We start from the raw sequence: 21799 nt of genomic DNA, 5'->3' as shown, positions 1-21799 counted from the left end.
CCCAAAGATATTGCCAATGTCTTGGCAGATCAATTCAGTGTCAACTTCACTCCCCTCTCACCTCCAAAATGGCCCATCTCAATACCGCAAGATTGCCAAATTCTGGTAATAATGGCCACACAGGTAAAAAACGCACTCTCCAAAGCTAAGAATACAGCATCCATGTGACCAGATGACATCCTGGGCTGTGTATTACATGAACTACAGAATGAACTGGCCCCTCACCTAAGTGTCATGTTTAATCATAGCCTCACCTCAGGCTTCATGCCCACTGAGTGGCACACAGCTACAGTTATTCCACTCCACAAGGGGAGATCCACCTTGGATCCTGGGAACTACCACCCCATCAGTCTGACGAGCCTGATCTGCAAGGCCATGGAATGTATTATCATGGAACTTATAAACAAAGACATTGGCAACCCTCAAACACTGGACTCCACCCAGTTTGGGTTCGTGAAGGGCCAGTCTTGTCTCCTGAACCTAATTGACTTCTTCAAATTAGTCTCCAGAGCTGTGGATGAGGGTAAGGTGGTCCACACGGCCTACCTGCACCTTGCCAAGGCCTTTGACACCATCCCCCACTCTGGAATCATAGATAAGACTTACTAAGCTGGGCATCAATCCCTACATCACTCGATGGGTTGCCAACTGGCTTACTGACAGAACCCACACTGTAAAAGTATCAGACTCCAAATCCAGCTCCAGACAAATGACAATTGGAGTACCTCAGGGTTCAGTTCTGGGACCGCTTTTGTTTGGCATCTACTTCTCTGAAGTACAGGCCAACACTAAGGAACTTTGGCTAACAAAGTTCGCAGATTACTGCAAACTGGGAGCCATTATTGAATCCCCAAATGATGTGGATACTCTACAAAAGGGCTTAACAGAAACAGATGCTTGGTGCCAGAGCCATGGGCTCAAGCCCAATGCCAAGAAATGTATAGTTATCCCCTTTAGGAAAAAACATGTACCCATGAATTACCACATAGGTGTCAGTACACTAAAAACTAAAAATGTGATAAGAGACTTAGGGACACAGGTGGACAGTGGTCTCACCTTCGATAACCACATCACTACAACAGTCAGGAAATCTTCTATGTGGCACACCTCATCACTAAGGGCTTTTCATCCAGGAAAAAGGAGGTCATTGTCCCACTGTACTCATCCCTCATTAGACCCATTATAGAATACAACGTCCCATTTGGTATGTACCTCTCAAGACATCTGCAACAACTGTAAAGGCCACAGAAATACCTCCCTAAAAGAATCACAGGTCTAAAGCAGATGCCCTACGCTGACCATCTTAAAAAACTCCAGCTATACTCTGTCGCATATCGCCTACTCAGAGGTGATCTCTGCTTAACATACAAGGCCATGTCAAACCCATAGCTGTTGTACATGCTACACTTAAAGAAATCCCAATCCCTCAGAGCCACATGCTCCAGGGATCTAAACCTTGTCATCACAATAAAAAAACATGCTGGAGGGATAGGTTCTTGACCCAGAGACTCCCATGACTCTGGAATAGACTTCCCTATACATGTCAAGCAGAGTGCCTCTTTGGCCCTCTTCAAAAGGAACCTTGATGATTGGATGGGAGAAAGGAAATTCTCCCCAGGGATCATGTAAGTCACCCTACTAGACAGGGGCCAGGAAAGTAAATAGTGTGGGAAGAAATAGCCAGGGAATTGTTATGGCTAGGCTTGTATAGACCCTAGGGCCGATAGCCTAATACCAACCTATGAACCTATGAACCAATGCCCTACTAATACTTTTTCCAACTCACCTCCACACTACAACTATATTTTTACCAAGCCTGACCTGAAACTTAAGGATGCACTTCTAGTGCATGGTGTAATGATTATGAAAACTGTTCCCAACAAAGAAACTTCTTAAATGCAGCAGTTGCAAAAGTTCCTCAAGGATTATAGAACCACTCCACACTTTTGTTACAGGTCTGAATCTTCAAAGTACATATTTAAAGATTAACTTCAAGACAAAAACTTCTCAGACAACACAAAGTATTACCATACTTGGTACTTCATAGGTTCAACTTTCAAACTATGCCTTGCAGGCCTTCAAGCATTTTAATTTTCATAACTCCATGTTGATATTTTCTAATTTCCATGTATATGTTAAAATTATTCTTGAAGGAAGTTAACAATAGACTTGTTCTGATTAGAAGGTTAAATCTATTCCATAATTCTGCCAAGTAATAAATAATGGCACTGTTATTTTTTATAGTATTCATATTTATTTTTAGTACTAGCTTCTGCAGTCTGGTGTTATTGTACCAGTAGTACATTTCAGGTATATACTTTGACGTATAAATGAATCAAACATAATGTTATAGACTAGGCCATGGTTACTGTTAAATAACCCATAATACAAAGAATTCAATGATAGTTAATGAAACTTTTTTGAAGCCTCAGTCTCTGTCATTTTTACTAAGAAGTATATTTTCAATTTGTTTTGCACAACTTGTTTGAAGGCTATAGAGTGCCATATTCTTTTCATAAAAGGTGTAAGATCAGTGAGGTATACTGTAATACAATGATCTCTGTGGAGTGAAAAGACATGCCTTTTATAGGTAGATGGACTACTGGATGCTTTTCTGGTATTGTCGGATGCAGATTCACTATTACTGATTGATACAGTTTGTCCAAGTCCAGATCAATCAAAATCAAATTGCGGAAAACCACTTTCAGTGATCCATGTGGCTTTTTTTTTTTTTTTTTTTATGAGAAAGCCCCACTGTACATCACTTGGGTGGAGATCCGCAGACACCCCAACTTAAATGTACTTGCTCCATAGTTATACAACAGTGGGGAAAAGGGCAATGCTAACCATTACTGAAAGTGGTGTTCGGCAATTTAGATTCACTTGATTGGGAATAGTATTGTAGCTGAACAGATGTCAGGTTTCTGTAGATATGCACTGGATAAAGATTAACGTGTTTTCTACAACTCACTACAGATTTTTAATGAAAATTTCATTTTTTAATGATATACCACTTGTTGTATAATCAGAAATTACAACCTTTTTGTCAAGTCTGTTTTTGCTAAATTTATTGGTATTAAACATAAGGTCTTTATGAATACATTGGGTGTATGCTTTTTGAGAGCTGTCTTGGAGAACATTGGCATCTATTACTGAAGTAATAATGCTACTTAGATTGCAGTCATCTGTATATTTGCTTATCTAAATCCTACTTCTCACATTTACAAAGAATGGTAGAAAATAGATGGTCTGAATTCAGAGCCCTTTGAGACACCATCAGTAAGTGCCAACAGGATGGACAGATATTGTTCTAGATCTGGTTCTTTGCAGTGTATGAGCTAATACTTAATACACAAATTTTGTCATGTGTACCCTTATGCAGTGTTAAGTTGGACTTTTAGGAAGAAATGTTAGATTTCTTCAAGGATAATTATATTGGACATTACTTCTGTGTACTCTAAAATAAAAATATAATTGTGTGCTGTGAAATTATTTAAGATATCATGCTGCAGCTGCTTTTATGCAATTTGAAACAAAGAAGCATAACTGTCCTTTGCTTTTCAGGCTGCTATGTGAGTAAAGACATTGTCAGACATGTTTGAATAGAAACCTTGTTAGACAGGAATATTGTAGATATTATGACCTTACTCTATGACATTATGACCAAATTCTATTTAATAGAGTATTGTCAGTATAAGGACAGCCACTGGATGTGAGAGTATGAAAAGTATGTGGTCAGAGATAAAGACATTTCCAGATGGGTGGCACACTCAGAGCTGTCACTTAGATGAGAAAAGATAATTTATTGGGATGGTATACGAGTCAGCTAAGAAGTGAAAATTTTACAGCAGAACATTCTGAAGAGACCACCATGCTGAGGAATTCATCTGTATAAAAGTAGCCATTATTCTGCTAGATGAGATTCACTTTTGTGATTCTCAAGATGCTGTTATTCTGTTTGAAAATAAACATGCCTTTCTCTCCAGATAATCATGTTCATGATGACCCACCCTCACATTTACACAGAGTAGTGCTGACTGCCTTAGTAAAGCCATGTAAGTAGCATGCATGGTCAGTTTTTTCAAGTCCTACTGTTATCTCTTCAAAGACTGCAGTGTGATTCATAGGATCATAGGAGATTACTAGGCTATTGACCCAGAGGTCATCTTAAGCCCAGCCATTTCAACCCAATGTAATACTCTACAGGTACTAGTCGATACCCAAGATTGCATTTAGCGATGACTGCTCATGTCTAGGGGGGTTGTGGGCATTATACCTGATAAGAATTTATGGTGTCTCATCCATTCATCTAGGTTCCTCTTGAACAGTATCATAGAGGTCCTCTGTTTCACATGAATTGGTAGCCTGTTCCAAAGAAGTGGCAGTCACTGGAAGACAAATATGTCCCTCCAGCATGTCCTATTTAAGTTGCAGGCCATATTTAAGTCCCTGAAATAGGTTGCCCTAGACCCATTTGATTTATGGATATGCAGTAAGTTCAATATGTTTGGGTCTTGGGTTGCTCTGTAGGCCAGGCATAAGTCTCTGCTAAGAAGTCTATAGATACAGATTATAGTAGCAGGGATTTTAGTTGGTCTGTATAAGGCACATGCTGGAGGGCCTTGATCTTCTTTGTTAGAAACCTCTAAGGTCTCTCTAATTGCTGTAAATGCTTAGTATGGTACATACCGAATGGGGCGTCATATACCAGGTAAATGGCGAGTCCAGGGGGTTATAACTTCTTTTGCTCTCAAGGTGATGCCTTTACTAATCAAGTGAGCTATGTGGAAAGCTTTCCTTACAATGGTAGATATGTGGTGGTTGAAGTTAAGGTCGCTGTCAACCTGTGATCCCAGGTCCCTTTCCACTTCATGGGCACTCAGGGTATTGTTATTGGTTTGATAGTGTGAAGGGACATTGTTTGTGCTGAAGGGAATGATGATGCATGTCTTTGCATTCAGTTTGAGACCATGACTAATACACCAGTCATTGGTCTGTGTGAGACCATCCAGGAGTATACTGACATCATTTGTGGATTCAATGATTGTACCTAGTTTACAGTCATTCTCAAACTTGGTGAGCCACAACTCTTTAGTTTTGACGTGAACTTCTGAGAAGTATATACCAAACAGTAAGTGGCCCAGCACTGACCCCTGTGATACCCCACTGGTAACAAGTCTGCTGGTTGAAGTGCAGTCACCCACTTTGATAGTGTGTGTCTGGTTTGTGAGCCAGTTGGCAACCCATCTTACATATTTTGCCTAGTAAGACTAAGGAGGATGCTTTTCCATTGTCAAGACCTTTTCTTTGTTTTCTTGCACAGCAGCTTTTTGCATTTTTTTATAGAGATTGTTCATGCTGGAAGTCCACCACGTCAGCTTGATTTTACTTGGGACTCTGGCTTTGATTCTATCTGATATGGCTAAGTTTATACACTTATGCAAGTGATTGTACAGGGGTTTAGTCTAAGCTTCAGCGTAGTTACCACTTTCAGCTTGGGGTGGGGCTTGGAATGCATTTATACCTTTATCTAGGAGGGTATAGTTTTCCTTGCTGAAGTTTTTTGGTCTGATTTCACTCTTTGTGAGTTCGGGTGTTAGTGTCAGTTCGAAGGTGAATTATTTGTGGTCGGTTTAAACTAATAAGGGTTGAACAGTTGCAACAGTGCACCTGTTTGACATGTTGATGAGGACCAAATGTAGAATGTTTGTTTCTGTTGTCAGGGTTTGGACAATTTTCTCCAGGACATTTGAATTTACAAAGTCAAGGAACTTTTGTGCTAACGAGTTTGGGCTAGAGTAGGTTTCCCACTTGATGGTGGGATAATTGAAATCCCTCATAATCAGTATGTTCAGTAAAATTTGGATTGTCTTCAGTTTGGTTAAGTAGGCTTTATGGGTCTTGTGACCCATGGCTAGGACTTGAATGGGGGTCTTACCCAATGTAACCTGGACCTGGTGTAACTCCATGGAGTTGTCCAGTCTAACTAGAAGTGAGGTGAATTTATCTCTAATATAGATTGAAACAACACATCCTTTGATTTTCATACGTTCTTTTTGTGGTCTAAAGGTGTGGAAGGCATTGTAGCCTTGCAAGGTCAGGGTACGCTCTGAGGCCTTAAACCAGGTTTCTGTGATTACACAGACATCTACATCTTCTAGTGATAGAAGTGCTTATAGGGAGTGCAGTTTTTGGTTTAAGCTCCTAGCAATTGGCAGCATGACCCTTATTTTGCTCTGATTGGTTAATTTCACATCTGTAATGTTGTTTTCCAAACCTTGCCTAGAAATATACATATGGGGAGGCAAGAGCCTTTGCCAGCAGCCAAAAGCCTAGGGGTGTCAGGTGCAAACCAATTCTGGCAAATCAGCGACGTTTCTTGAACATGGATTCCCAGGCAGACAGGAACTGGATCCCCTTGGAATGACACCAAAAACTAAGCCAATTATTGAAAACAATAATTTTTTGTTTATACTGTGGCATCATTTAGTATGCTGGTCAAGGCTATGGACATACCTGCCTGGGACATATACTTAGAAAGCTCAACAATGTCTCTCTTCATATAGTCCAGTGAGGTACATCTCAGGTAATTCACACCAACATGAACTATGACAGAGTCATAACGGTACTTGTTGCTGAGAGACCTGAGTGCATGTGTGATTTGTTGAAGCCCGATACCGGACAGGCAGCTGGCTGTGACTTTCTCCTTGTCCAACCTGATGAGTGGGACAGCTGTGCGTCTCACTGTTGAGTCTCCAATGATAAGAACACTTGGTTTTTGAGTGTTACGCCTCATGGATTTGGTGGGTGAGACACTGGTGTTGCTATGTGTCATAGATATTATGCAGACCATATTAGCTGTAGCAGACTTATGTTTTGGAGGTCTCTGGTATTTTGGTAAGTTTTTTGAGAGAACCTCCGTGTGTGTGGATTTATGTGTTTGATGCATACTGTGTGTATGACTAGTGGTATGTGTATGAGTAGTGGTGCTATTGGAATATGTAGTGGTGGGTGAGTTGACAACCTTCTCCTTGTTACTGTTTTGAGTGAGAGAGAGCATGGATTTTAGATTCTTGGTGTAAATACATCTCTTGGACTCTGTAATAGACTGTGTTATTAGTACAGGGCTCTCTGTGTACATGAGGCAATTGCTACACTGCCTCAAGAGACCCAAGTCAATAAGGTTGGCAGGAGAAACAAGAGTTGTCCAACTTTCCATAATGCTAGGTTGAAGACTGCTGTCTCTATGGGTGGCTTTTCAGAAACGATCAAGGAGGAGCTCAGTGAATGGATATTTCTGCCTGGGTTTTAAGGGAAAATTTGTTGAAGTTAACTGGCTGGCTTTGACACACAATTACATGGCAGTGCAAGGTGCTGTGTGAAGCGCAGACATCAGAAACCAGCTCAGATGCAGGGCCTAAATACCAGATGCTAAAATTAAAAAAAAACTCTTAACAAAATTTAAAATGACCTATGAGGATGCTTATTCCATGCCCTAGACCAACCTACCTTTAACAGTCAGGTGCCAATCAAACACAATTCTCTCACAAACGTGCAGATGGAACCCTTCCAATTCAAGATGGCATGGAAAATGTGCTCAGAACAAACAAACCACTACAAACAGTTCCAAAAGCAGCAGGCCTGGATCTGGAATATGCTATAGCTACTAGCTGCCCTAGTATCAGTGAGAAACACTACAGACACTAGATAACACTAGATATTTAATACAGTAGAAAATGGCAGTGAGACACTGAATAAACATTTAAAACAGCAGAAAATCAGTTAGGAGGCTCTAAAGAATGATTTAAATAATTAACAGATTACTAGTTAAGTGGGCATGTTGGTGAAGGGAACAGAGGGGATGAGGAAGTGATGGGTAGGTATGGTGTTAAGCAAAGGAATGCAGAAGGTCAGATGGTAGTGGATTTTGCGAAAAGGATGGCCATGGCTGTGACGAATACGTATTTTAACAAGAGGGAGGAGCATAGGGTGACATACAAGAGTGGAGGAAGATGCACACAGGTGGATTATATCTTATGTAGAAGGGCCAGTCTGAAGGAGATTGGAGACTGTAAAGTGGTGGCAGGGGAAAGTGCAGTTAGGCAGCATAGGATAGTGGTTTGTAGGATGACATTGGTGATCAAGAAGAGGAGGATAAGTGTGAGGGCAGCACCAAGGATCAAATGGTGGAAATTGAAAAAGGGTAATTGTGAGGTGATGTTCAGGGAAGAGTTAAAACAGGCACTGGGTGGCAGTGAAGAGTTACCGAATAGCTGGGTAACTACAGCAGAGCTAGTAAGAGAGATGGCTAGAAAGGTGCTTGGTGTGACATCTGGAAAGAGGAAGGAGGACAAGGAGACCTGGTGGTGGAATGAAGAAGTACAGGAGAATATACAGAGAAAGAGGTTGGCGAAGAAGAAGAAGTGGGATTGTCAAAGAGATGAAGAAAGTAGACAAGAGTATAAGGAGATGAGGTGCATGGCAAAGAGAGAGGTGGCAAAGGCTAAGGATAAGGCGTATGAAGAGTTGTATAAAAGGTTGGACAATAAGTAGGGAGAAAAGGACCTGTACCGATTGGCTAGACAGAGGGACCGAGCTAGAAAGATGTGCAGCAGGTAAGGGTAATAAAGGATAATGAGGGAAACATACTTACAAGCGAGGAGAGTGTGTTGAGCAGATGGAAAGAGTACTTTGAGGGGTTGATGAATAAAGAGAATGAGAGGGAGAGAAGGTTGGATGATGTGCGGATAGTGAATCATGAAGTGCAATGGATTAACAAGGAGGAAGTAAGGATAGCTATGAAGAGGATGAAGAACGGAAAGGCTGTTGGTCCAGATGACATACCTGTGGAAGCATGGAGGTGTTTAGGTTAAATGGTAGTGGAGTTTTTAATTAGATTGTTTAATGAAATCTTGGAAAGTGAGAGGATGCCTGAGGAATGGAGAAAACATTTTTTGGTACCGATTTTTAAGAATAAGGGTGATGTGCAGAGCTGTAGTAACTACAGAGGGATTAAACTGATCAGTCACAGCATGAAGTTATGGGAAAGAGTAGTGGAAGCTAGGTTAAGAAGGGAGGTGATGATTAGTGATCAGCAGTATGGTTTCATGCCAGGAAAGAGCACTACAGATACGATGGTTGCTCTGAGAGTGTTGATGGAGAAGTACAGAGAAGGTCAGAAGGAGTTGCATTGTGTCTTTTGGATTTGGAGAAAGCATATGACAGGGTGCCTAGAGAGGAGTTGTGGTATTGTATGAGGAAGTCGGGAGTGTCAGAGAAGTATGTAAGAGTGGTACAGGATATGTACAAGGGTAGTGTGACAGCGGTGAGGTCTGCGGTGGGAGTGACGGATGCATTTAAGGTGGAGGTGGGATTACATCAAGGATCAGCTCTGAGCCCTTTCTTATTTGCAATGGTGATGGACAGGTTGACAGACGAGATCAGACAGGAGTCCCTGTGGACTATGATGTTTGCAGATGACATTGTGATCTGTAGTGAGAGTAGGGAACAGGTGGAGGAGACCCTGGAGAGGTGGAGATATGCTCTAGGGAGAAGAGGAATGAAGGTCAGCAGGATTAAGACAGAATATATGTGCATGAATGAGAGGGAGGATAGAGGAATGGTGAGGATTCAGGGAGTAGAGGTGGTGAAGGTGGATGAGTTTAAGTACTTGGGATTAACAGTTCAGAGTAATGGTGAGTGTGGAAGAGAGGTGCAGAAGAGAGTACAGGCAGGATGGAGTGGGTGGAGAAGAGTGTCAGGAGTGATTTGTTGCAGACAAGTACCAGTAAGAGTTAAAGGGAAGATCTACAAGAGGGTAGTGAGACCAGCTATGTTATATGGGTTGGAGACAGTGGCACTGACAAAAGGGCAGGAGTCAGAGCTTGACGTGGCAGAGTTGAAGATGTTAAGATTTGCACTGGGTGTGATGAGGATGGACAGGTTTAGGAATAAGTATATTAGAGGGTCAGCCCAGGTTGGAAGGTTTGGAGACAAAGCCAGAGAGGCAAGATTACATTGGTTTGGACATGTGCTGAGGAGGGATGCAGAGTATATTGGGAAAAAGATGCTAAGGATGAAGCTGCCAGATAACAGGAAAAGAGGAAGGCCTAAGATAAGGTTTATGGATGTGGTGAGAGAGGACATGCAGGTGGCTGGTGTGACAGAGCAAGATGCAGAGGACAGGAAGAAATGGAAACAGTTGATCTGCTGTGGCGACCCCTAATGGGAGCAGCCGAAAGAAGAAGAAGAAGAAGCTAGTTAAGTACTGCTTGTTGGGAAAACCAGAGCAGGCATAACATAACATGTAACTTTAAAACACTGAAAAATACCAGTAAATATTTAACAAACAGTGGAAACAACAAGAATGATTGCTAAACAGTGAAAACAGCAGTAAAATTAAATGTTACAGGCACAGTGTAGCAGGCAATTGTAGTATAACAATGTAGATTAGTACACAGTAAATGCAGTATAAAAGTAGGTGGCAGGCAATAAAAAAGTGCAGTAAATATTAATAAGCAAAAAAAAAAAAAAAAAAAGAAAAAAACAGGCAACTTATGTTTTTTGGAAGCTCAGAAGCTTGTGGTCATCTGGTTTCTCAGTTCAGAGTTGTGGCTGGTATTCTACCTCAGTTCAGCTCAGTACAATCAAGCAGAAACCTGCTCAGATGCAGGGGCTAAATACCAAAAGCTAAAACTTAAAAAAAAAACAAAAAACAAAAAAAAAAACCTCTAACAAAAGTCAAAAGGAACAATGAGGATGCTTCTTCTAAGCCCTAGACTGGCCTCCCTTTACAAGTCAGGTACCATCAAACACAATTCTTTCACAAAAATGCAGATCGGTCCCTTCCAATCCAAGATGGGCTGGAAAACATGCTCAGAATAAACAAACCACAACAAACAGTTCTGGAATCAGCAAGCCTGGATCTGGACTATGCTTTTGCTACTAGCTACCCTAATTACAGTGGGAAACACTAGATAATATTTAACACAGCAGAAAAATAGCAGTGAGACACTGAAAAAAACATTTCAAACAGCAGAAAATCAGTTAGGAGGCTCTAAAGAATGATTTAAACAGTTAACAGATCAGTGAATTAAGTACTGCTTGGTGGGAAGACCAGAGCAGGCAGATAACTTTAAAACAATGAAAAAATACCAGTAAATACTTAACAAACAGTGGAAACAACATTAAATTTGATTTTACCAGCAAAGTACAAGATCTTCCCTTTAAAAACTCATAGCACTCCATATCAAACAGAAGATGAGTCGTGTCATTCTAGTTAAGCTCTACCACGTGTCTTTTGTTTTGACTTTATTATGTAAACACGTGTGAGGCTGATGGATCTAAAATCTGATGTGACTCCTCCTTATTGTGAGTTGAGTCTGTTGTCATAGCTGTGTCCATGTGCTAAGTTTTTTTTATTAACACAACTGATAGATGTTTACTTGTGTTTTCTTGATTTCGTTTAGGAGATTGCTAGTTATATTTCCTGGTTCTATGGAGTTTGAGTTTTTAATATGTTGGCAGTAATGATATCTGTAGTTATATTACAATTTTCCAATTCTGTTCATAATACTTTGGACTATGTTTTTGCTTACTGTAAAGTTTTCACATTTTTTTTCTGCACGTCCTCCAACTGTTTTGTGTCTGGGTGAACACCTCAATGTTTATTGGTATCATGTTACATTCTTAAGTTTTTCAATTTTCTGATGTAATTAATACCTCGTTTTTGCTTTCAGGCTTTGAAGTAAAGCTAAGGTTTTAATTAGATTTAAAATATTTGATAAATAAGCCATTTCTTTACTTCATTTAGTCTACAGTTGATATTAGGGCAATGGTAATGTTTGAAAGCTAGGTATTGTCTATTTTTCTGTTGTATAGCTTGTTAATTTTGTAATTCCACATACAGAATTTCTCCTGAATTTGCTGCCTACAGCTTCTCCATGAATATTCATGAATGCAGATGTTTTAATACCCTGAAACTTATGGGAACATCCTATATAGGTTTGTTTGTGTTAGTTTGGGCAGTATCCTAGGTTATTTTTTAATAAGATTATTGCCTCAAAATTTCCATTGACAATGTATATGAAAATATGAAATATGTTTTATTAAAGGCTGAGTATGAGTTCACTAAAAATGATGTATCATGATTTGTGTTAATTATGGAGGGTATAATCCTAGAAAGAAGGGGAGAAAGACTACAAGTTTGCCAGTATTATGTACAAAATATTGTCAACCTTAGTTAAATTTCATATAATTTGTATCAAATTGTGTTTAGTTAACACACAATCAATATTTGGACGTATTTATTTGATGTTTAGCTGTCTATAAAATGTTTAATTAAAATACCATATTGTATTATTGTTTTATTTTCATTGATATTTATATTATTGAGATTAGGTGGGAAATTCTCATGCTCTGTGGTACACATAGAATCTGGTAGAGTCAAATAATATTATATATGGGTACACCAACACTTATGACTGAGTAAGCTATTTTTAATCTTCAGTTATTTTCCAGACTTTTGACTTCTATGTATTCTTTACAAAATTAAAAATATTTATATATATCCTGCCACTTCCACTACAAGTAAAAACTTATACCTTGGAAATGTGATATGAATTCTGCAGCTTTAAAGATGGTTTTGGTGATTAAATTTATGTCAGTATCCTCTAAGACTGCAAAAGAACTAAATCACTTAGTTTATTGTTAAGACATTTGATATTTTTTCTGATTTTGTTATCTTGTAAATTTTGAAGTGATTTAATATGAAGAGTCTAAAGAGGCAAACAGTTTTTACAAAAGTACTTATATTCCCTCTGGAAAAGAGGTAAAGCCCACTGGTTGCAAAGTACTGCAGCTGGCTGTATACATCACTCCTACTCAGTAGTGCAGCTAGAGCAGGGCGAGAGGGGCAACTGCCCCAGGTGCAAAGTTTTGGTGGGGTACGATCAGCTGCTTCCAATCACTCTTTAATGTAATATTGACTTTTAAATGCTGGTATTGCATTTGTGGTCAAACCTGAGATCTTAGCACTCTGTATGTGGTCTAAACTGTAGCAATTGCTTGCTATATTGTAGCAAACCATTTTCTACCATTTAAAAGTAAAAAATAAATAAATAAAAAATAAAAAAATAAATAAAACATTTGCTCTGTAGTATTCTGTGCAGGCAGGGTGTAAACTGTAGCAACAAGCAGTTTGCTACAGTTTAAAAACATGAGCACTGAAGCACCCTGTGCAGGCAGGTATAAACTGTAACAACTGTTTGCTACAGTTTAGAAGAAGAAGAAATGCTTTTTAATAAAATATGTTAAAGGATGGTTATGGCCAGGGCACAGAAATGGGACATGAATGGCTAGGGCTAGAAGGAGAGGGAGTGTCATGCATCTGGCCAACTGGATGCTGTGCCAGCAGAAGCAATGTTTTTTTTTTTTTTTTTTTTTTGCTGGGGGTGCATAAATCTAACTGTAATAAGTCTATCACTTAGGCTTATTACAGTAAAGTGCCTTTTTTTGGTTCTTCACTTGAAGAGCTGAGGGTGTTGGGTGCTGGTTCAAAGCACTGATCCAGAGAGCTAATTGAACCAGTTGCTCTTCTGCTCCTACTTAACAGACACTGGATCTTCTGTCTATGAGGAAATCACCTTTGCTGCCAAATGAATAACATTTTCTGTTAATGTGGAGGTGCTATATGAAATGAATGCAGTATTTCAGTAAGCAGGAGTGTTTTTATACATGCTGGAATGCTTGATAATCCTATTATATCTTGATGAATGTAGAAGAATAACTTTTTTATATGGTCCACTATAACATAACAATGACCATGACATTGTTAAAATTAACTGTTTTCAAGATAGTTGAGATGTGACTCACAAAAAAGATACAGGAAGTTCTTACTGCACTATCCTAGAACTTTTAAAATGGGAAAAAAATGTATCTTCTAACATTACCTGTTGGCAACTTCGTAAAATGGAAACAGATAAATAACTGTCCAGCTCTTCCAAACAATTCTACTAGACCTCATGGAAACAAACATAAGCTTTACATTTAATCCTAACTAAGAGGGATGGATCTCTGACTGTGACCCAGATGAGCCAAAATCAGTTATTGGTTTGGATGCCTGAGGATAGTGACTGATTATGAAAATGTCCACAAGCTTCTGCTTAAATGCTGCATTGTACACATTATATCAAAATGTCAGTGCATATATAACTTTTGTTGACATTTTAAGTCATTATCCAATGAGGGACACATTTGACAGTCACATGCTTTCAGTTTAGTCAGTAAGAGTTTTAGAATGGTTCACTGATGTCTGCATAGGATCTGTGTTAAATGAATGTTAGTGATAACATGCATCACATATGCTGCTCTTACATGACTTTAATTTCTAGTGTGGCTTTTGAAGTTACTGAATCCACCAAGTGGTTGGCTACACCTCTTATCAAAAGTGAGATTCCCTAATTGATTCAGGAGAGAACTGAAAGCAATCTGATCTCATCAGTTAATTATAATAGGGTTTTAAGGCTATCTCCTGCTAATGCGTGTCTTCCTGTAGTCAAGAACTTTAGTCCCTTAATGTCTGCTTGCAGACTATAGTGCTCTGAGCTTGTCACAGAAACAGACTGCTACCGAATAACCCTTGAAAAGAGGCACTTGTATACTTAGATATTTTTCAACTAACAAGTAAATAAATAAACTAATGCAATATGTAGGACAGAGACAAAACCAATTGTAAAAGTAAAGAATGGGTAAAGAAAACTGAATTTGTTTGAGAAAATTAGTTTAGTTTATAGGTTCATAGGTAAGTATTAGGCTATCTGCCCAAGGGCATTTATATGCCTAGCCAGAATGTGTTGGCTTTCACCACCCCCTTAGATTAGTTCCCTACGCCACTGTCCGGCAGAGCCATGTAGTGATCCCCGGGGTAAATTTTCTGTTTCCCATCCACCCGTCAAGGTTTCTCTTGAAGAGTGTTAGTGAGGGGCTCTGCCTGATGTATATTGGAATCCTGTTCCAAAGCATGGGGAGTCTCTGGGACAGGAATCTATCCCTCCAGCATGTCCTATTTATCATTGTGGTGAGGTTTATATCTCTGTGTGGCTCTCCGGGATTTGTTTTTTTTTTAGGTGAAGCATGTCCATCAATTCTGGGTTGGACATGGCCTTGTATGTGAAGCAGAGATCACCTCTGAGTAAGCAGTATGCAACCAGGTACAGCTGGAGTTTCTTGAGTTGGGCTGGATAGGGCATCTGTTTGAGGCCAGTAATCCTCTTGGTGAGGTATTTTTGTAGTCTTTCCTGCTGTTGCAGGTGTCTTGTAAGGTACATCCCAAATGGGGTGTTGTATTCTATGATGGGTCTAATAAGTGATGAGTAGAGAGGCACAATAACCTCTTTTGTTCTAGATGTGAACCCTTTTGTGATTAGGTGGGCCACATAGAAGGATTTTCTAACCACCTTGGCAATATGATTGTCAAAGGAGAGATTGCTATCTACTTGGGTCCCCATATCCCTTATTACTTTTTCTGTATTTAGGGGACTACCACCTATGTGGTAGTTCGCAGGTACTTTATTTTTTCCAAAGGGGATGACTATGCACTTTTTGGCATTTAGCTTGAGGCCATGATTTTGACACCAGGTATCCATCTCTGTGAGACCCTTCTGTAGGGTGTCTGTATCCGCCGGAGAATCAATTATGGCCCCTAGTTTGCGGTCATCTGGGAACTTGGTCAGGCATAGTCCTCCTATGCTTGCCTGTACCTCTGAGTACATACCAAACATTAGGGGTCCTAGGACTGAGCCCTGGGGGATGCCACTTGTAACTGGTTTAGAGTCAGATGTAGAGCCTGCAACTCTCACCATGTGGGTTCTATTCATGAGCCAGTTGGAAACCCATCGCGTGACATAGGGGTTTATGTTCAAGCTGGTGAGCTTGTCTATAATACTAGAATGGGGAATGGTGTCAAAAGCCTTTGCAAGGTCTAAGTAGGCCGTGTGGACCTCCTTTCCCTCATCTAATACCTTGGTAACTGTCTCAAAGAAGTCCACCAGGTTTAGGAGGCATGATCTGCCCTTAACAAAGCCAATACTGGGTAGGGTCCAAGGTTTGGAGGTTCCCAATGTCTCTGTTAATGAGTTCCATGATGATGCGCTGCATAGCCTTGCAGACCAGGCTAGTCAGGCTTATAGGGTGATAGTCCCCGGGGTCTGTTGTCGCTCCACCTTTTTGGAGTGGGATAACTGTTGCTGTGCGCCACTCTGTGGGTACGTAGCCTGTAGAGAGGCTGAGTTTGAACAGTGTGTTTAGGTGAGGGGCTAGTTCATTTTGGAGCACTTATAAGACACAGCCTGGGACACCGTCCGGTCCCATTGAAACTGTGTTTTTGGCTTTGGATAGGGCTGTTTTAACCTGTGTGTCAGTGACTGACGGGGCCCTACATTCTTCTGGTATGGTTATGGACCCTTTAGGGGATAAGAGGGGGGTGAAGTTTGCACTAAACATGTCTGCCAGAATGTTGGCAATATCAGTCAGTTCAGTGTATGTTGTGCCATTCTGTACTAACTCAGAGCAGATCTGAGAGTTTCCACTTAGGTTCTTGACATAGCTAAAGAACGCTTTGTGGTTATCTTTGGAATCATTGGCAGTTTTTCTTTTGAAACTAACCTTGGATGATTTAATGATGGATCATAGTTTCTTGCTGATACTGATCAGGGATGTCTTTCCTTCTTGGGATTTTACTCTTTTCTGTACTAGTTTCCTCCTTCTGTTGTATAGGTTGTTTATGGCAGGGGTCCACCAGACTGGTTTCCTTTTCTTGGAGGAGTGAGTCTTGGTTTTACTTGGGATAGCACGATCCATGCATTCCTGCAGATGCTCATAGAGTGCCTTTGTAAAGGTTTCAGCAGCTTGGACAGCATTGTCCTTTAGCATGGGGGCTGTGAACCTTTCTACCTCAGTCTTAAATAATGTGAAGTTTGCTTTTGAAAAGTTTTTCATGGTGGATTCCTTGATTGGGGGAGGGCAGAATGCAGATATCCAGAGTGATTAGTCTATGGTATGATCTAACCAGCGAGGGGTTGACCTCCGGTGTGGAACACCGGTCGCCCATGTTGGTGATGACCAGGTCCAATATGTCATTTTCTCTGGTGGGGGTGTTGACCAGTTGATCCAGGGCATTCGAGTTTATAAATTCTAGGAAGCGTTGGGCAAGAGAGTTAGTACTTGAGTAGTTCTCCAGTTTATGTTTGGGTAATTGAAATCACCCAGTATTAAAGTGTTTGGTAGGACCTTCATATTTCCCAGTGTCTCCAGAAATGCGGAATGGGGGTCCTGGGTCATGGTGGGTGATCTGCAGCAAGCTACAATTTGGATTGCAGTTTTGCCCATTGTTAGTTGCACATGGATGATCTCTGATGCATTGTGCTGTGCCACTAACCTGGAGGTGTGGGTGTCCTTGATGAATATGGATACACCCCCGACTTTTGTGTTTCAGTCCTGGTTCTGTGGCCGAAAGGTATGGTATGAGTTATAGCCTAGTAGTGCTGGGGTGCTCTCAGGAGCCTTAAACCAGGTTTCTGTTACTGCACAAATGTTGATGTTCTCCATACTGAGGAGTGCCTTGAGTGCATGCATTTTGAGGTTTAGACCTCTGGCGTTGAGTAGCATTACCCTCAGTTTTTGGTTACTTGTGCTATTTATGGTCATGGGTTTGTCTTTTGAGCCTTGCCTAAAAAAGGCACTATGGGGGCAGCAAGAGCCTTGGCCAGTACTCGAAAGCCTAAGGGTGACAGGTGCAAGCCATCTCTTGCGAAGCAACATGGCTTGTCGAGCATGTTATCCCAGGTGGACAGATACTGGATCCCCTTTGAATGACACCAGAAACTTAGCCAATTGTTGAAATTGATAATTTTTTTCTTTATACTGTAGCATCATTCTTGGTGAGGGCAGGATGCTACTCAGGATCAGGGTCATACCGGCCTGGGCTACATGATCAGAGAGCTCTTCCAAGTCTCTTTTCTTGTAGTCCAGGGAGGTACGTCTGAGGTCATTCACACCAACATAGACAATGACAGAGTCATATTTGTACTTGTTCTGAAGTTACCTGAGTGCTTGTGTTATGTGGTGGATCCTGGCACCTGACAGACAGCTAACGGTAATCTTCTACTTGTCCAGCCTAGTTAGTGGGACATCAGTGTGCCTGACTATAGAGTCGCCTATTACTAGTGTGTTGGGTATGTTACTTTGCCTTAAGGGCTGTGATTGCATGGCACACTGATTATGTGAAGTATGTGTTTCGTGGTTGGTGATGGGGTGTGGAGGTTGCTCAGATGTCTGCTTTAGAGGTCTCTGTTGCTTTTGCAGATTTTTATTTAGAGCCTCCAAGTATGTTTTCATGTATTCATGTGTGTTATTTGCTGATGTTGGTTTATTAGGAGGTCTATGAGACTGGTGGTGCGTTGCAAGTATTACCCTTCTCCTCTTGACTGTCAGTTCCAGTCTTGGGTTGAGAGAGTTTTGCCTCCAGTTTGGCTGTATAATTGCATCTCTCACACATATTAGTGTTTGATGGTAGGAGGAGAGGGTTGTCTGTGTACATGAGGCAGTTGTAACATTGCCTCAAAATGCCCAGATTCACCAGTTGGACTGGAGAGTACACCCGAAACTGCCCTTTGGACATGCCTGAATAGGTAGAGTAAGCTGTTTTTCTGATTGGCTGGTGGGGACGAATAGAGAGCCTTGTCCTTCTGGACAGTATAGGGAGGTCTAGTGCTAGGGTTAATTAGTGCTTGCTATGAGTTTTAAGCAAGTGCTTGACTATGAAATGAATGGTTTGAATGCTAAAGTTGAAGGTTTGTCTAGTTCCAAGGGAAAAGTTGAAGAGTAGACTTCGTAGAGCCGAGAATAGTTTAACTCTAGCTTACCGGCACTGCCCGGTGCGCAAAACCGCTCCAATGCAGTTTTTATAGCAGGGAAGTGAAAGACATAGAAATGAGCCCAAAATGGCTGATAAACTACTACCTTCTGGGCTGAAACCACTCCTCCAGGGACAGATAGGCTGCTCAAAGCTCCACTCTCTCACAGGTGAACAGAGAAACTTCCTTCTATCCAAGTAAGGTATGGGCAACACAAAAACTTATAACACAGCCCTGGATTCAGCAATAACCTGAAAACTGGACTATACTAGTTCAGAAAGGTGGGAAAAAGTATATATATATTTTTTTTTTTCAGAAAATAGAGCAGATACAATCAAAATTAGCCCAAAATGACCAATAAACTACTAACTTCTGGGCTGAAACCACTCCTCCAGGGACAGATAGGCTGTTCAAAGCACCCCTCTCTCACAGGTGAACAGAGAAACTTCCTTCTATCCAAGTAAGGTATGGGCAACACATAAACTTGTAACACAGCCCTGGATTCAGCAATAACCTGAAAACTGGACTATACTAGTTCAGAAAGGCGGGAAACAAGTATATACATTTTTTTTTGTTTTTCTTTTCAGAAAATAGAGCAGATACAATGAAAACAGCACTTTAAAAGCACAGAAAAGGCTATCACACTTTAGTGTGTGGCCTACAACAGTTAAACAGATTATTTAAACACAAAAATGACTTATTCAAGTGCAGGCGGCAAATAAGTACAACATGTAGCAATAACAACCTTTTTAAATCACAGATTCGCAAAAAACTGGCATTTTAGGCGGAATTAGTTAAGACAACAAGAAAAGCAGAAAAATGATACTTAATCACTCCAAAGTCTCTCTTTTGTCTCTCTGCTGCTGTAGACTCTGCAGAACACCTGGAAGGCACTTGCTGAGCAGAATACAAGCACAAAAAATGTTTTTTTTTTTTTTTTTCAGAAAATAGAGCAGATACAATCAAAATTAGCCCAAAATGGCCAATAAACTACTAACTTCTGGGCTGAAACCACTCCTCCAGGGACAGATAGGCTGCTCAAAGCTCCCCTCTCTCACAGGTGAACAGAGAAACTTCCTTCTATCCAAGTAAGGTATGGGCAACACAGAAACTTGTAACACAGTCCTGGATTCAGCAATAACCTGAAAACTGGACTATACTAGTTCAGAAAGGCAGGAAACAAGTATATATTTTTGTTTTTTGTTTTTGTTTTTTTTCAGAAAATAGAGCAGATACAATCAAAACAACACTTTAAATGCACAGAAAAGGCTATCACACTTTAGTGTATAGCCTGCAACAATTAAATAAATTATTTAAACACAAAAATGACTTAATTCAAGTGCAGGCAGCAAATAAGTACAATATGTAGCAATAACAAACTTTTTAAATCACAGAAATGCTAAAAAAACTGGCGTTTTAGGTGGAATTAGTTAAGACAGGAAGAAAAGCAGAAAAGTGATGCTTAATCATTCCAAAGTCTCCCTTTTGTCTCTCTGCTGCTGTAAACTCCGCAGAACACCTGGAAGGCACTTGCTGAGCAGAACACAAGCACAAAAACTGCGCAAATGCGGTGTTTATAGCAGGGAAGTAAAAGAGATAGAAATTAGCCCAAAATGGTCAATAAACTACTAACTTCTGGGCTGAAATCACTCCTCCACGGACAGATAGGCTGCTCAAAGCTCCTCACTCTCTCACATGTGAACAATGAAACTTCCTTCTATCCAAGTAAGGTATGGGCAACACAGAAACTTGTAACACAGCCCTGGATTCAGCAATGACCTGAAAACTGGACTATACTAGTTCAAAAAGGTGGGAAAAAAGTATATATATATTTTATTTTCCAGAAAATAGAGCAGATACAATCAAAGCAACACTTTACTCAATTAACCAGTTAAAAAGCTCATAACTGAGCCCTGTTCCAGCAGTCTTCCATCAGACAAGTTCTTACTGCAGACTCCTGCCACTAGGGTACAGAGAAACTTTCTCCAAAAAGACGGCCTGGATCAGTGCACAAGTTATACAAACAAAGCTATATCCAGCAGGCCTGAATCTAGTCTATGCTGCAGCAAACAAGGTGTACCGATTTCATAAAGAAACAGTTCAAGCAAGCATGCACAATAAGCCTTTAACCAGAAATTCCCAGCTCAGAAGGGCAGAATATAGTCTCTCCTCACACAAGAGTGCAGACCACAAACCTTCTTAATGTAAAATAACTGGCCTGAAGCCCAAGTGCTTAACCCAGAACTAATACAATTTTAGAATAACAGACACTGAGCCTTCAATCAGCAGTTCCCAACTCAGAAGGATGTACGCTACCTGTCCTGCCACAATAGTACAGACCGTAAACCTTCTTAATGTAAACTAACTGTTTGAAGCCCAAGTGCTTAAACCAAAGGCCTCAGAATAACAGTTACAATTTAATCAGGCTACTAACAAACAGTAATAAAGGCAACATAATAAATTCAATTGAGTACTTTTAAGAAGAGGCAAAAGCAAAATAAGGTAATAAAGTAGGAAGAAACACAAACACATTAAGCAGATGAAGTGGAATTTTTTTTGTAGAGGGAGGAAAGAGAGCAGATTAAGATACTTTAGGGGAATGTCCTTCCCAAGTGCTCTCTCTGTACACAGTAGAGGAGATGGGACTGGTAGGAGTATCTGAAATCAAAATATGATCTCACTGTACTCAGTTGTGTGAGCAAATGAGATGGGTCCAGGAGGAGTGTGCAAAAACAGATTTGCAGCAGGGACGGGCAATTCCAAAGCCACCAAGATTAACACCACAAGAGGAAACAGAAGGGGGGGGTGGGGAAATAACTGCAGATAGACAGAGACACACAGCATTTACTGAATCAAAGATGCACAATATTTACTGAATCAAATCTTAA

The 21799-nt window shown here is 40.5% G+C and overlaps 1 protein-coding gene across 4 annotated transcripts in view; it reads left to right on the top strand.

The window, feature by feature from the left end:
- LOC122792228 (transcription elongation factor A protein 3-like) overlaps positions 1-21799 on the top strand; it is a 1160229-nt gene that overhangs the window by 1058776 nt on the left and 79654 nt on the right. The window lies entirely within an intron of this gene.

The sequence above is a fragment of the Protopterus annectens genome, chromosome 1.part2, assembly GCF_019279795.1.
Source record: "Protopterus annectens isolate FY-2018-M chromosome 1.part2, PAN1.0, whole genome shotgun sequence".
NCBI classification, from domain to species: domain Eukaryota; kingdom Metazoa; phylum Chordata; order Ceratodontiformes; family Protopteridae; genus Protopterus; species Protopterus annectens.
This window is presented reverse-complemented; position numbering and strand designations above follow the sequence as displayed.